Source organism: Capra hircus, chromosome 8, assembly GCF_001704415.2.
Source record: "Capra hircus breed San Clemente chromosome 8, ASM170441v1, whole genome shotgun sequence".
Classification (NCBI taxonomy): domain Eukaryota; kingdom Metazoa; phylum Chordata; class Mammalia; order Artiodactyla; family Bovidae; genus Capra; species Capra hircus.
The window spans coordinates 77,552,631-77,566,157 of NC_030815.1; positions in this window are offsets into that span (position 1 = coordinate 77,552,631).

Here is a 13,527-nt window from a genome sequence, read left to right on the forward strand (position 1 = left end):
ATCTGTAAGAATTATGGTGATCTACTAGTTAAATCCTGCATTTGTTATTGTGTGTTATTTGTTATCAGTCAAGTTGTTAGCATTGCAAATTTATATATGCATCTGCATAGCATTTTAAAGATTTGTTTGAGCAGTTGTAACTTGTGAATAAATACTTCACAAGGCTTGAAACATCTTAACAAAGGGCTGACATTCCTTGGGAACTACTGCAGCTTTCACCATCATTATCTGGATAGAAAGTAAATTGAAAGATTATAGGCTGTGGAACAGCTAAAGCCAGAAGAAATATCCCTTAACCTAATATAATGCTAAAGCAAAAGATGGATATTTAAAGGAAATTATGATAGTATAGAAAAGTAGACAGAAAAAACTAAAATCAACCCACAGTTATGACAGTTAAACACAAACATTGTCAGGATTTTCAGGGCCTTTTCTTCAGTCTTTTTCTATGCATTAGATTCTCTCTTTGGAAAAATTTTTACTGGAGTATAGTTGCTTTCCAATGTTGTGTTAGTTTCTGCTGTGCAGCAAAGTGGATCAGCTATATGTATGACATATATCCCCTCTTTTTTGGATTTCCTTCTGTTTAGGTCACCACAGATCACTGAGTAGAGTTTCCCTGTGCTAAACTGTTCTGTTTTTAAGCAGAGTACAGAGGTATGTTCACTGTGAAGGTAACTAACTTCATGATCCCTCATTTGAAAAAAAAACAAACAAACAGAAAAACTTTCCAAGGCCTGAGAGGCTCTAGACCACTGATGTTTAGAGTGATTATTGAGCCTTCCCTGGTTACTGATATATGGATTAATATAATCAAGTTTTGTAAGTTTTTATTCATTGTATATGTTCTTACTTTTAAAAAATCGTTTACTCTTTTCCTGCCATCTCTGATTTTAAAGGAACATTTTATATGATTCTATTTTCTCTCTCTTTAGCATATTAATTATATTAAAAAATTTTAAATTGATTTTCCAAGAATTTCAAAATATGATTTCAATGAATCTTAGCTTATTTTCAAATAGCATTGTATCAATTTATAAATGGTACAGACACAAGACAGTATTTCCAATTATCCTGTTTGTTCTCTTATAACATTTCTGTCATGTTTCACTTCAGGTCAATCCAGTCTCTCAGGCATGTCCGAATCATTGTGACCCCATGGATTGCAACATGCCAGGCCTCTATCCATCACCAACTCCTGGAGTTTACCCAAACTCATGTCAATTGAGTTCGTGATGCCATCCAACCATCTCATTCTCTGTCATCCCCTTCTCCTCCTGCCCTCAATCTTTCCCACCATCAGGGTCTTTTCAAATGAGTCAGCTCTTCACATCAGGTGGCCAAACTATTGGAGTTTCAGCCCCAACATCAGTCCTTCTAATGAACACTCAGGACTGATCTCCTTTAGGATGGACCGATTGGATCTCCTTGCAGTCCAAGGGACTCAAGAGTCTTCTCCAACACCACAGTTCAAAAGCATCAATTCTTCTGTGCTCACCTTTCTTTATAGTCCAACTCTCACATCCATACATGACCACTGGAAAACCATAGCCTTGATTACATGGACCTTTGTTGGCAAAGTAATGTCTCTGCTTTTTAATATGCTGCCTAGGTTGGTCATAACTTTCCTTCCAAGGAGTAAGTGTCTTAATTTCATGGCTGCAGTCACCATCTGCAGTGATTTTGGAGCCCCCCAAAAATAAAGTCAGCCACTGTTGCCACTGTTTCCCATCTGTTTGCCATGAAGTGATGGGGCTGGATGCCATGATCTTCATCTTCTGAATGTTCAGCTTTGAGCCAACTTTTTCACTCCCCTCTTTCACTTTCATCAAGAGGCTCTTTAGGTCTTCTTCACTTTCTGCCATAAGGGTGGTGTCATCTGCATATATGAGGTTATTGATATCTCTCCCAGCAATCTTGATTCCAGCTTGTGCTTCCTCCAGCCCAGTGGTTCTCACAATGTACTCTGCATGTAAGTTAAATAAGCAGGTGACAATATACAGCCTTGACGTACTCCTTTTCCTATTTGGAACCAGTCTGATGTTCCATGTCCAGTTCTAACTTTTGCTTCCTGACCTGCACAAAGGTTTCTCAAGAGTCAGGTCAGGTGGTCTGGTATTCCCATCATTTCAGAATTTTTCACAGTTTATTGTGATCCACACAGTCAAAGGCTTTGGCATAGTCAATAAAGCAGAAGTAGATGTTTTTCTGGAACTCTCTTGCTTTTTCGATGATCCAGCGGATGTTGGCAATTTGATCCCTGGTTCCTCTGCTTTTTCTAAATCCAGCTTGAACACATGGGAAGTTCAAGGTTCACGTATTGCTGAAGCCTGGTTTGGAGCATTTTGCCCACTACTTTACTAGTGTGTGAGATGAGAGCAATTGTGTGGTAGTTTGCACATTTTTTGACATTGCCTTTCTTTGGGATTGGAATGAAAACTGACCTTTGCCAGTCCTGTGGCCACTGCTGAATTTTCCAAATTTGCTGGCATATTGAGTGCCACGCTTTCACAGCATCATCTTGTAGGATTTGAAATAGCTCAGCTGGAATTCCATCACAGCCCCTAGCTTTGTTTGTAGTGATGCTTCCTAAGGCCCACTAGACTTCACATTCCAGGATGTCTGGCTCTAGGTGAGTGATCCCACCATGGTGATTACCTGGGTCATGAAGATCTTTTTTTTACAGTTCTTCTGTGTATTCTTGCCGCCTTTTCTTAATATCTTCTGCTTCTGTTAGGTCCATACCATTTCTATCCTTTATTGAGCCCATCTTTGCATGAAATGTTCCCTTGGTGGCTCTAATTTTCTTGAAGAGATCTCTAGTCTTTCCAATTCTATTGCTTTCCTCTATTTCTTTGCACTGATCACTGAGGAAGGCTTTCTTATCTCTCCTTGCTATTCTTTGAAACTCTGCATTCAAAGGGATATATCTTTCCTTTTCTCCTTTGCTTTTTGCTTCTCTTCTTTTCACAGCTATTTGTAAGACCTCCTCAGACAGCCATTTTGCTTTTTTATATTTCTTTTTCTTGGGGATGGTCTTGATCGTTGCCTCCTGTACAATGTCATGAATCTCCATCCAGAGTTCATCAGGCACCCTGTCTATCAGATCTAGTCCCTTAAATCTATTTCTCACTTCCACTGTATAAAGGCAAGGGATTTGATTTAGGTCATACTTGAATGGTCTAGTGGTTTTCCCTACTTTCTTAAATTTAAGTTTGATTTTGGCAATAAGGAGTTCATGATCTGAGTGACAGTCAGCTCCTGGTCTTGTTTTTGCTGACTGTATAGAGCTTCTCCAACTTTGGCTGCAAAGAATATTAGACAGAGAAAAAACAGGTAGTAGAACAGAAGAAATATTTAAAATAATAATGGCTGAGAATGTCCCAAAGTTAGTGAGACACAACAGCATAAATAAGAGAAACTCATAAAACACCAAAACAGGATAAAAACTGAAAAATCAATTTCTGGGTGTATTACATTCAAACTTCAGAAAATCAAGGACAAAAAGAAAATTGTGAAGGCAACCCAAGAAAAAACTAACTGTACAAGAGGAATAAGAAAAAAATTATATCAGAGTTCTTTTCAAAACCATGCAAGCAAGAAAATAATGGAATAAAATATTTTGTTTAAAAAAAAAACCCACTAATAAAGACACCACCAATTTATAACCATTGAAAGCATTCTTCAAGCAAAGGACAATGAGTTTTTCAGTCAAACAAGAACAGAGACTCTATTATCAGGAAATCTGGTCTACAAGAAATGTTCAAAGTTCATAAGGGAGAAAGAAAAGTGTAAAATTTAGAAACTCAGATCTACATAAAGAGAGAAGACATGTCAAAGAAGAAATTAATGAAAGTAATAATGCATTATATTTTCATGATCTTAATTGATCTAACAGATGACAAGTTGTTCCAAATAATAATAATAGTATGTTGTTTGATTATAGCATATAGGTAAGTAAAAGGAAAACAAGACCAGGAGCTGACTGATAATGAGTGATGCTGAGCATCTTTTCATGTGTTTGTTAGCTATCTGTATGTCTTTGGAGAAATGTCTGTTTAGTTCTTTGACCCATTTTTCTATTGGGTCATTTGTTTTTCTGGAATTGAGCTGCAGGAGTTGCTTGTTTATTTTTGAGATTAGTTGTTTGTCAGTTGCTTCATTTGCTATTATTTTCTCCCATTCTGAAGGCTGTCTTTTCACCTTGCTTATATTTTCCTTTGTTGTGCAGAAGCTTTTAAGTTTAATTGGGTCCCATTTGTTTATTTTTGCTTTTATTTCCAATATTCTGGGAGGTGGGTCATAGAGGATCCTGCTGTGATTTATGTCGGAGAGTGTTTTGCCTATGTTCTCCTCTAGGAGTTTTATAGTCTCTAGTCTTATGTTTAGATCTTTAATCCATTTTGAGTTTATTTTTGTGTATGGTGTTAGAAAGTGTTCTAGTTTCATTCTTTTACAAGCGGTTGACCAGTTTTCCCAGAACCACTTGTTAAAGAGACTGTCTTTAATCCATTGTATATTCTTTTCTCCTTTGTCGAAGATAAGGTGTCCATAGGTATGTGGATACTAATAGATGGAGAAATATATCATGTTCATGGATTGGAAGAATCAGTATAGTGAAAATGAGTATACTACCCAAAGCAATCTACAGATTCAATGCAATCCCTATCAAGCTACCAACGGTATTTTTCACAGAGCTAGAACAAATAATTTCACAATTTGTATGGAAATACAAAAAACCTTGAATAGCTAAAGCGATCTTGAGAAAGAAGAATGGAACTGGAGGGATCAACCTGCCTGACTTCAGGCGCTACTACAAAGCCACAGTCATCAAGACAGTATGGTACTGGCACAAAGACAGAAATATAGATCAATGGAACAAAATAGAAAGCCCGGAGATAAATCCACACAGCTATGGACACCTTATCTTCGACAAAGAAGGCAAGAATGTTTCTCTTTTTGAATTTGTAACATAGCTCTTGGATAGTCAGTTCTATTCTTTTTTTTTTCTTCTCCTTTTCTCTTTGCTTTTCAGTTTGGGAATTTTCTATTGGCATATCTTGAGATTCGTTGATTCTGTCATTGGATTGTGTCCTATCTACAGATGAGCCCATCAAAGACTTTCTTAATTTCTGTTACAGTGTTTTTGATTTCTAGCATATCTTTTAAATTATATCTTAGAGTTTTCATCTCTCTGCTGTGTAGTCTTGCAAATTATCAACTTTTTCCATTAGTTCTTTTAACATATTAATCACAGTTTAAAAAATTCCTAGTTAGAAAATTTCAAAATCTGTGCCATATTTAAATTTCATTCTGATGTTTGATTTGTTTCTTCAGGCTATACTTTTTCTTGTTTTTTTTTTTAGCATGGCTTGGAATTTTTGGTTGAAAGTGTATATCATGAGTAGAATAATAGAAACAGAAGTAAATAGGCCTTTGAAAGTGAAAGTGTTAGTTGCTCAGTCATGTCTGGTTCTTCGCAACCCCATTGTCTGTCCATGGAATTCTCCAGGCAAGAGTATTAGAGTGGGTTGCCATTTCCTTCTCCAGGGGATCTTTCCAACTTGGGAACAATCCTGGCTCTCCTGCATTGCAAGCAGATTCTTTACCATCTGAGCTACCAGAGAAGCCCAAGTAGACCTTTAGTGTGAGGTTTTATGGACTTCCCTGTGTGGATCACAATAACTGTGGAAAATTCTGAAAGAGATTGGAATACCAGACCACCTGACCTGACTCTTGAGAAACCTGTAGGCAGGTCATGAAGCAACAGTTAGAACTGGACGTGTAACAACAGACTGTTTCCAAATAGGAAAAGGAGTACGTCAAAGCTGTATATCATCACCCTGCTTATTTAACGTATATGCAGAGTACATCATGAGAAATGCTGGGTTGGAGGAAGCACAAGCTGGAATCAAGGTTGCCGGGAGAAATATCAATAACCTCAGCTATGCAGATGACACCACCCTTATGGCAGAAAGTGAAGAAGACCTAAAGAGCCTCTTGATGAAAGTGAAAGAGGAGAGTGAAAAACTTGGCTTAAAACTCAACATTCAGAAAACTAAGATCATGGCATCCGGTCCCATCACTTCATGGCAGACAGATGGGGAAACAGTGTCAGACTTTATTTTTCTGGGCTCCAAAATCACTGCAGATGGAGATTGCAGCAATGAAATTAAAAGATGCTTACTCCTTGGAAGGAAAGTTATGACCAACCTAGACAGCATATTAAGAAGCAGAGACATTACTTTGTCAACAAAGGTCCGTCTAGTTAAGGTATGGTTTTTCCAGTGGTCATGATGGATGTGAGAGTTGGACTGTGAAGAAAGCTGAGCTCTGGAGAATTGATGCTTTTGAACTGTGGTGTTGGAGAAGACTCTTGAGAGTCCCTTGGAGTGCAGGAGATCCAGCCAGTCCATCCTAAAGAAGATCAATCCTTAGTGTTTATTGGAAGGACTGATGTTGAAGCTGAAACTCCAATTCTTTGGCCACCTGATGAGAAGACCGACTCGTTTGAAAATGAGATGCTTGGAAAGACTGAGGGCAGGAGGAGAAGGGGACGACAGAGGATGAGATGGTTGGAACGTATCATCGACTTGATGGACATGAGTTTGTATGGACTCCGGGAGTTGGTGATGGACAGGGAAGCCTGGCGTGCTGAGGTTCATGGGGTCACAAAGAGTTGGACACGACCAAGTGACTGAACTGAGCAGGTGGCTCAGTGGGTAAAGAATCCACCTTCAAGATACGAGATGTGGGTTTGATCCCTGTGTCAGGAAGATCCCCTGGAGGAGGGCATAGCGACCCACTCCAGTACTCTTGCCTGGAGAATCCCATGGACAGAAGAGCCTGATGGGCTAGAGTCCATGGGGTCGCAAAGAGTCTGATATGAGTGAGCAGTAGCAGCAGTGAGGTTTCATGTGAATCTGGCCACAGGTTGCCCCGTGTTTCATGTTTCTTGTGGCTATAGGAGGCTTTAATTTCCCTTGGTGTCTTTGTTTTTGTCTCCTCTGTTGTCTTTGGGTTTCCCTAAAAATTCTTTCTAAAACAGAGTTTGTGTTTTAGGAAGTCTCTTTCAACTGTAACCCATTTTTATTACACTAGAGCCCTGCTGACATGGTGTCAGATGTGGGGTGAAGGGCAGTGTTCTACAATCTTACAACTAAGTATTTAAGTGGGCTTATGTCCTTGGGTTCCTTAACTTTTTTTTTTTTTTCCTTTATAGGAATGACAGGAAGACTAGAAAAGGTGAGGCTGAATAATTTCCCTTCTGTCACACCTAATAAGGCTCTGGCTGAATAGGCTTCTGTCATGGAGGATGCTTTGTGTATAGTTCAGAATGCTTACTGCTATCCTCTCCCCCTGCCAGAAAGGAGGGTTTTTTTTTTTTTTTTTTTTTTCTCCCTTGGCTGTTCACTATGAGACCCTGGTGGGGTTTCTGGAGGTAAAATCCATGGAAGTGTGCTTGAAACCCCAAGGGATTTCTCATTCTCACACTATTGTATACTCTGCCTCCAGCAATTTGTTGAAATTACAGTTTAAGTATTCCTGTCAATTTAGGGCTCTAGATGCTTCTGGTAAACTAATCTCAGTTGTGATTTATTATATTCATCTGCCTCTCCTGATTTCACATGGTGGTTTTACTTGATCTCAGTTCTTTAATGAGTCTGAGTCTGAGAAAAGTTGCTTATTTTCACTTTGTTCAGTTTTTTTTTGTTGTTGTTGTTGTTATAAGGACAGGAGTGATGGCTTTTTAAACTTTTAACACATTAGAGCTGAAACCAAAGTCCTTTACTAACTTTTAAAAGCTTGAAAGTTTTGCTTTTCATATTTACCCATCTGAAATTGATAGCTGGAAATTATGTGGGTTAGGGCTCCATTTTCAAACTGTTTTCATATGAATAAAAAATTGTCCCCAAACCATTTATTGAATAGTCTTTATTTTCCCACTGATATGGCTTATCAATTTGTCATGTAATAAGTTTCTATAATTTACTTGATTTGTTTATGGTTTCTTTTTTCTGCTTCATTGGTTGTTTATCTGTGTCAATAACATACTTTAAAAAGTTATTCTATTAAGGCCAATACTCCACCCTAATTTTTCCTTAACAGTGTCTTGGCTCTTCTTGCCCTTCTGCTATAAAATCTAACTTATGTTTATTTATCCTCTTTGATGTTCAGAAGACCTCAAAGAAGACCTCAAAATTGGGGGAGAATTTTTTTTTTAATCCTGGAAGATTTTCCACTATTATTTCTTTGGATATTTCCTTTTACCATTTTTCTAACTTTTCTCCATGTTTTGTTAATTAGGTTATTATTTCTATATTTTCATTCTGGTTAATTATGTTAAATATTATGAATATAACAGTAATTTCATGTGTATTTAGATTTATGTTTAAACTGGTTCTCTAGTCATCACCATTCCTAATGATATCTTTCATTCCTTTTTAAAATGATTGAAATTATATACTTTTTCTAGAAAAGTTTATCAGAACTGTTTTGTATCAAATCATTTTCCTGGGATTTAGTATAGTTCTTCATTTTGTTTAATTAATTAATATAAAGTTATAGGATCTTCTATTTTATATTTGAAGTTTTTCTGCTACTTTTTGGTTATCTTCTTCAGGATACACTGGCTGTTCTCCTTTTGTCTTCCATAATTAACATTTACTCTTTAGTCACTAAAAAAAAAAAACACACTCTATTTTCCTGTTCAATATGCTCAAATTTCCTAAATCATTGCCTAAGTTTCTAACTTTTTCCCAGTAATTTCTGCTTATAATATGACTTCCACTTCTGCAATGGTGTCCATCATTGACTGTTGGAAGTTTTCCTGGCTTTGCCTTTTGGAGAATCAAAGAGTGGGGATAGGCTGGGGTAACCTGGGATAACAAAAAAAATTTTCTATATTGCCTCTCACTATTTTGTCACAGCCCTCTGCCTTGATTGGTATGATTCTGTCTTCAGGTGGGGGAACTCACTCTGGCTCCTTGGACACAGGTTCCTGTTTGGCAATTTAAATTTTACTTATCTTCATGTGACCAGAACTGTGGCCAGGTTTATTCAAGGTCCAGTCTCACTGACAGACTATTTCTTGCAAAAATAATTCCTCTGCCTCTGTGGAATGTTCAGTTGGCTAGCCCATGCCCCACCCCACCCCCCACTTTGCTGCTCTAATCAAAGCAGCTGGGTTCGCCCCTCTCATGTCCCTTCTAGTCTAGAGAACATGCTATCTCAAGGTCTGCAGAGTTCAGACTTTTTCTTTCTGAGTCTTCCTTTCCTTGGGCACACAGCTACAGCTAAGTCGCTTCAGTCGTGTTCGACTCTGTGCGACCCCATAGACGGCAGCCCACCAGGCTCCTCCATCCCTGGGATTCTCCAGGAAGAATATTGGAGTGGGTTGCCATTTCCTTCTCTAAAGCATGCACGCATGCTAAGTCGCTTCCATTGTGTCCAACTCTATGCAACCCTATAGACAACAGCCCACCAGGCTCCTCTGTCCACAGGATTCTCTAGGCAAGAATACTGGAGTGGGTTGCCATTTCAGTTTCCTCTATATTCAGTAGTCCTTCTTCATAAATTGTGGTTCAGGGCTGTGGTGTATACTAGTTTTTTTTTCTTTCTTTTTTTTGGTTCAGTTCAGTTCAGTTCGGTTCAGTTGTTCAGTCGTGTCTGACTCTGTGACCCCATGAATCGCAGCACTCCAGGCCTCCCTGTCCATTACCAACTCCTGGAGTTCACTCAGACTCGCATCCATCGAGTCAGTGATGCCATCCAGCCATCTCATCCTCTGTCATCCCCTTCTCCTCCCAGCATCAGAGTCTTTTCCAGTGAGTCAACTCTTCTCATGAGGTGGCCAAAGTACTGGAGTTTCAGCTTCAGCATCATTCCTTCCGAAGAAATCCCAGGGCTGATCTCCTTCACAATGGACTGGTTGGATCTCCCTGCAGTCCAAGGGACTCTCAAGAGCCTTCTCCAACACCACAGTTCAAAAGCATCAATTCTCCGGAGCTCAGCTTTCTTCACAGTCCAACTCTCACATCCATACATGACCACAGGAGAAACCATACCCATGATTAGACGGACCTTTGTTGGCAAAGTAATGTCTCTGCTTTTAAATATGCTATCTAGGTTGGTCATAACTTTTCTTCCAAGGAGTTAGCGTCTTTTAATTTCATGGCTGCAGTCACCATCTGCAGTGATTTTGGAGCTCCTCAAAATAAAGTCTGCCACTGTTTCTTTCCACTGTTTCCCTATCTATTTCCCATGAAGTGATGGGACCGGATGCCATGATCTTCATTTTCTGAATGTTGAGCTTTAAGCCAACTTTTTCACTCTCCTCTTTCACTTTCATCAAGAGGCTTTTTAGTTCCTCTTCACTTTCTGCCATAAGGGTGATGTCATCTACATATCTGAGGTTATTGATATTTCTCCCGGCAACCTTGATTCCAGCTTGTGCTTCTTCCAGCCCAGTGTTTCTCATGATGTACTCTGCATATAAGTTAAATAAGCAGGGTGACAATATACAGCCTTGACATACTCCTTTTCCTATTTGGTCAAAAGGGGCATAAGGACTTCTTTCCCGGAATATTGCAAATGAGAAATTAACATAATTCTATTGCTCATGAAAGAAGATGGTCAAGCTTGCCAACCATCACGTCAAATATGTCAATGTTACTACAGAGATTAACTGATTAGAGTACTTAGGTAACTAGGTAAACTTTTCTCTCTTTAATTTTTTAAAAACCATTTTAGAGTTTAAATTCTTCTTCTTTTAATTAACCAAGCAAGCCATAAACTAATATTAAATGTGATCAGCAAAGTTAATGCCTTAATGCCTTAAGCCTAAATCAGAAGTCCCCAGACAATAGATGTAAATCTTATCCATTCCCTTGCTTCTTTTTTTTTTCAGATTTTTTTTTTCACTCCAAAGATTAACTGTAAATATTTAAAAATAATTTTTCTTGGATTTACTCATCTAGAAATAAATTGTTAAACCTATAGTTACCAGTGGGCTGGGGGGAAAGGGATGAATTGGGAGATTGGGATTGACATAAACACACTCAGTTCAATTCAGTCACTCAATCGTGTCTGACTCTTTGTGACCATGGACTGCAGCATGCCAGGCTTCCCTGTCTATCACCAACTCCCAGAGTTTACTCAAACTTATGTCCATTGAGTCAGTGATGGCATCCAACCATCTCATCCTCTGTCATCCCCTTCTCCTCCTGCCCTCAATCTTTCCAAGCATCAGGGTCTTTTCAAATGAGTCAGCTGTTCGTGTCAGGTGGCCAAAGTATTGGAGTTTCAGCTTCAACATCAGTCCTTCCAATGAACACCCGGTCCTGATTTCCTTTGGATGGATGGGTTGGATCTCCTTGCAGTCCAAGGGACTCTCAAGAGTCTTCTCCAACACCACAGTTCAAAACCATCAGTTCTTCAGTGCTCACCTTTCTTTTTTTTTTTTTTTTAATTATATTTATTTATTTATTTTCTCTCTCTTTTTTTAAAAAATTTTTATTTTTACTTTATTTTACTTTACAATATAGTCCAACTCTAACATCCATACATGACCACTGGAAAAACCGTAGCTCTTTGACCAGACAGATCTTTGTTGGTAAAGTAATGTCTCTGCTTTTTAATATCTAAGTTGGTCATAACTTTTCTTCCAAGGAGCAAGCATCTTTTAATTTCATGGCTGCAGTGATTTTGGAGCCCCCCAAAATAAAGTCTGTCACTGTTTCCCCATCTATTTGCCATGAAGTAATGGGGTCAGATGCCATGATCTTCGTTTTCTAAATGTTGAGCTTTAAGCCAACTTTTTCACTCTCCTCTTTCACTTTCATCAAGAGGCTCTTCAGTTCTTCTTCACTTTCTGCCATAAGGGTGGTGTCATCTGCATATCTGAGGTTATTGATATTTCTCCCGGCAATCTTGATTCCAGCTTGTGCTTCCTCCAGCCCAGTGTTTCTCATGACGTACTCTGCCTACAAGTTAAATAAGCAGAGTGACAATATACAGCCTTGACATACTTCTTTTGCAGTTTGTAACCAGTCTGTTGTTCCATGTCCAATTCTAACTATTGCTTCTTGACCTGCATATAGGTTTTTCAAGAGGCAGGTCAGGTGGTCTGGTATTCTACACTATATATATATACACACTACTGTATATAAAATACATAATTAATAAGGATCTACTGTAGGGAAATCTACTCAATACTCTGTAATGGTCTATATGGGAAAAGAATCTGGAAAAGATATATGTGTGTGTATATATATATATATATATATATATATATCTGATTCACTTTGCTGTACACCTGAAACTAACACAGCATTTTAAATCAAGCATACTGCAGTATAAATTTTAAAAAAGGAATAAATTAAACTAAGACTTATAGTTTTGTTTGATTAATAAAAACTAACTGATATGGAGCAGTTGCCTTTGATACTACCTACCAGTCTATTTAAACTATTGACATGAAGATAAGTGACTCTAACTGTATCACTTAACCAATCATCTGAACCATTCAGGCTCTAGGGAATTAAATAATCTAAAAGCGGCACATTCTATAATAGCTACAAGGGCTTTTATTGATACTCTAACATGATCAATTCATGGTTGTCACTTTGCATAAGTTGATCAACCTACTGTGTATGCGCAGTATTGTAATTACACTTCTTTTTGACGAGGATGCATAAAGTGTGGCTGTAATATGGGAGCCCCTTTCAGCTTTCATTAATTCAGTATAAATCCAAAGCTTGTGGATTCAGCAGGATCGTCTACAGTGGCTTAATTGGAATTGCTGTTCAAGTGCATCGATTCTGCTTCACTCAGGTAGAGATGAAAGTTACTGCAACAACAGATATTGCATTTGAAGGTCATTGAGTTGTAGTCAGTCTAGAGGAGCAAGACAGTCAGACAGACAAAAGAAATGGAATTTTTATTTGGTATTTGGAGGTCTTGAGTGACATGATATCAAATGACCTTGAAATTGCATACTTTTTTGATCCATAGGGTTTGTTTTTGTGTTCCAGAGAAATATAATGATGCTTTAAAGAAAGAGTAATACAGTCAACTTTAATCTCTAAGAAGCTTACACTTGACATAATTTATTTATAGACTTTACAATAACATGTAAAATTAAGATCCTCTTTAATTCTGTTGATTCTGCCATAGGCAGTAAAATCACTCTTTGATTAGCTTTCTCTTGATCTCAGGTTTATACCTAAGGGACTGTTAGCTGCAAATTCTCCGTTTCCAAGCACTGCCCTGAGCTATCCTCCCTTGCACAGCCTCATGATATGGTTTATTTTCACCCAATCATGTCATTCCACCCCACCCAACCAACCATTCAATTCCTACCCTTTGCACAGTTCAAATATTCCCATTCGAGCACACTCTTGGTGGAACACCAAGGTAAAGTTCTAAATCTGTGTTTTAGTTATTTAAAAAAGAGAATATCAGCTATTTCAAATTTTAGATTCCAGCCCAGATAAAAAGAGAACTGTCACGCTGTTGTTCTGCAAA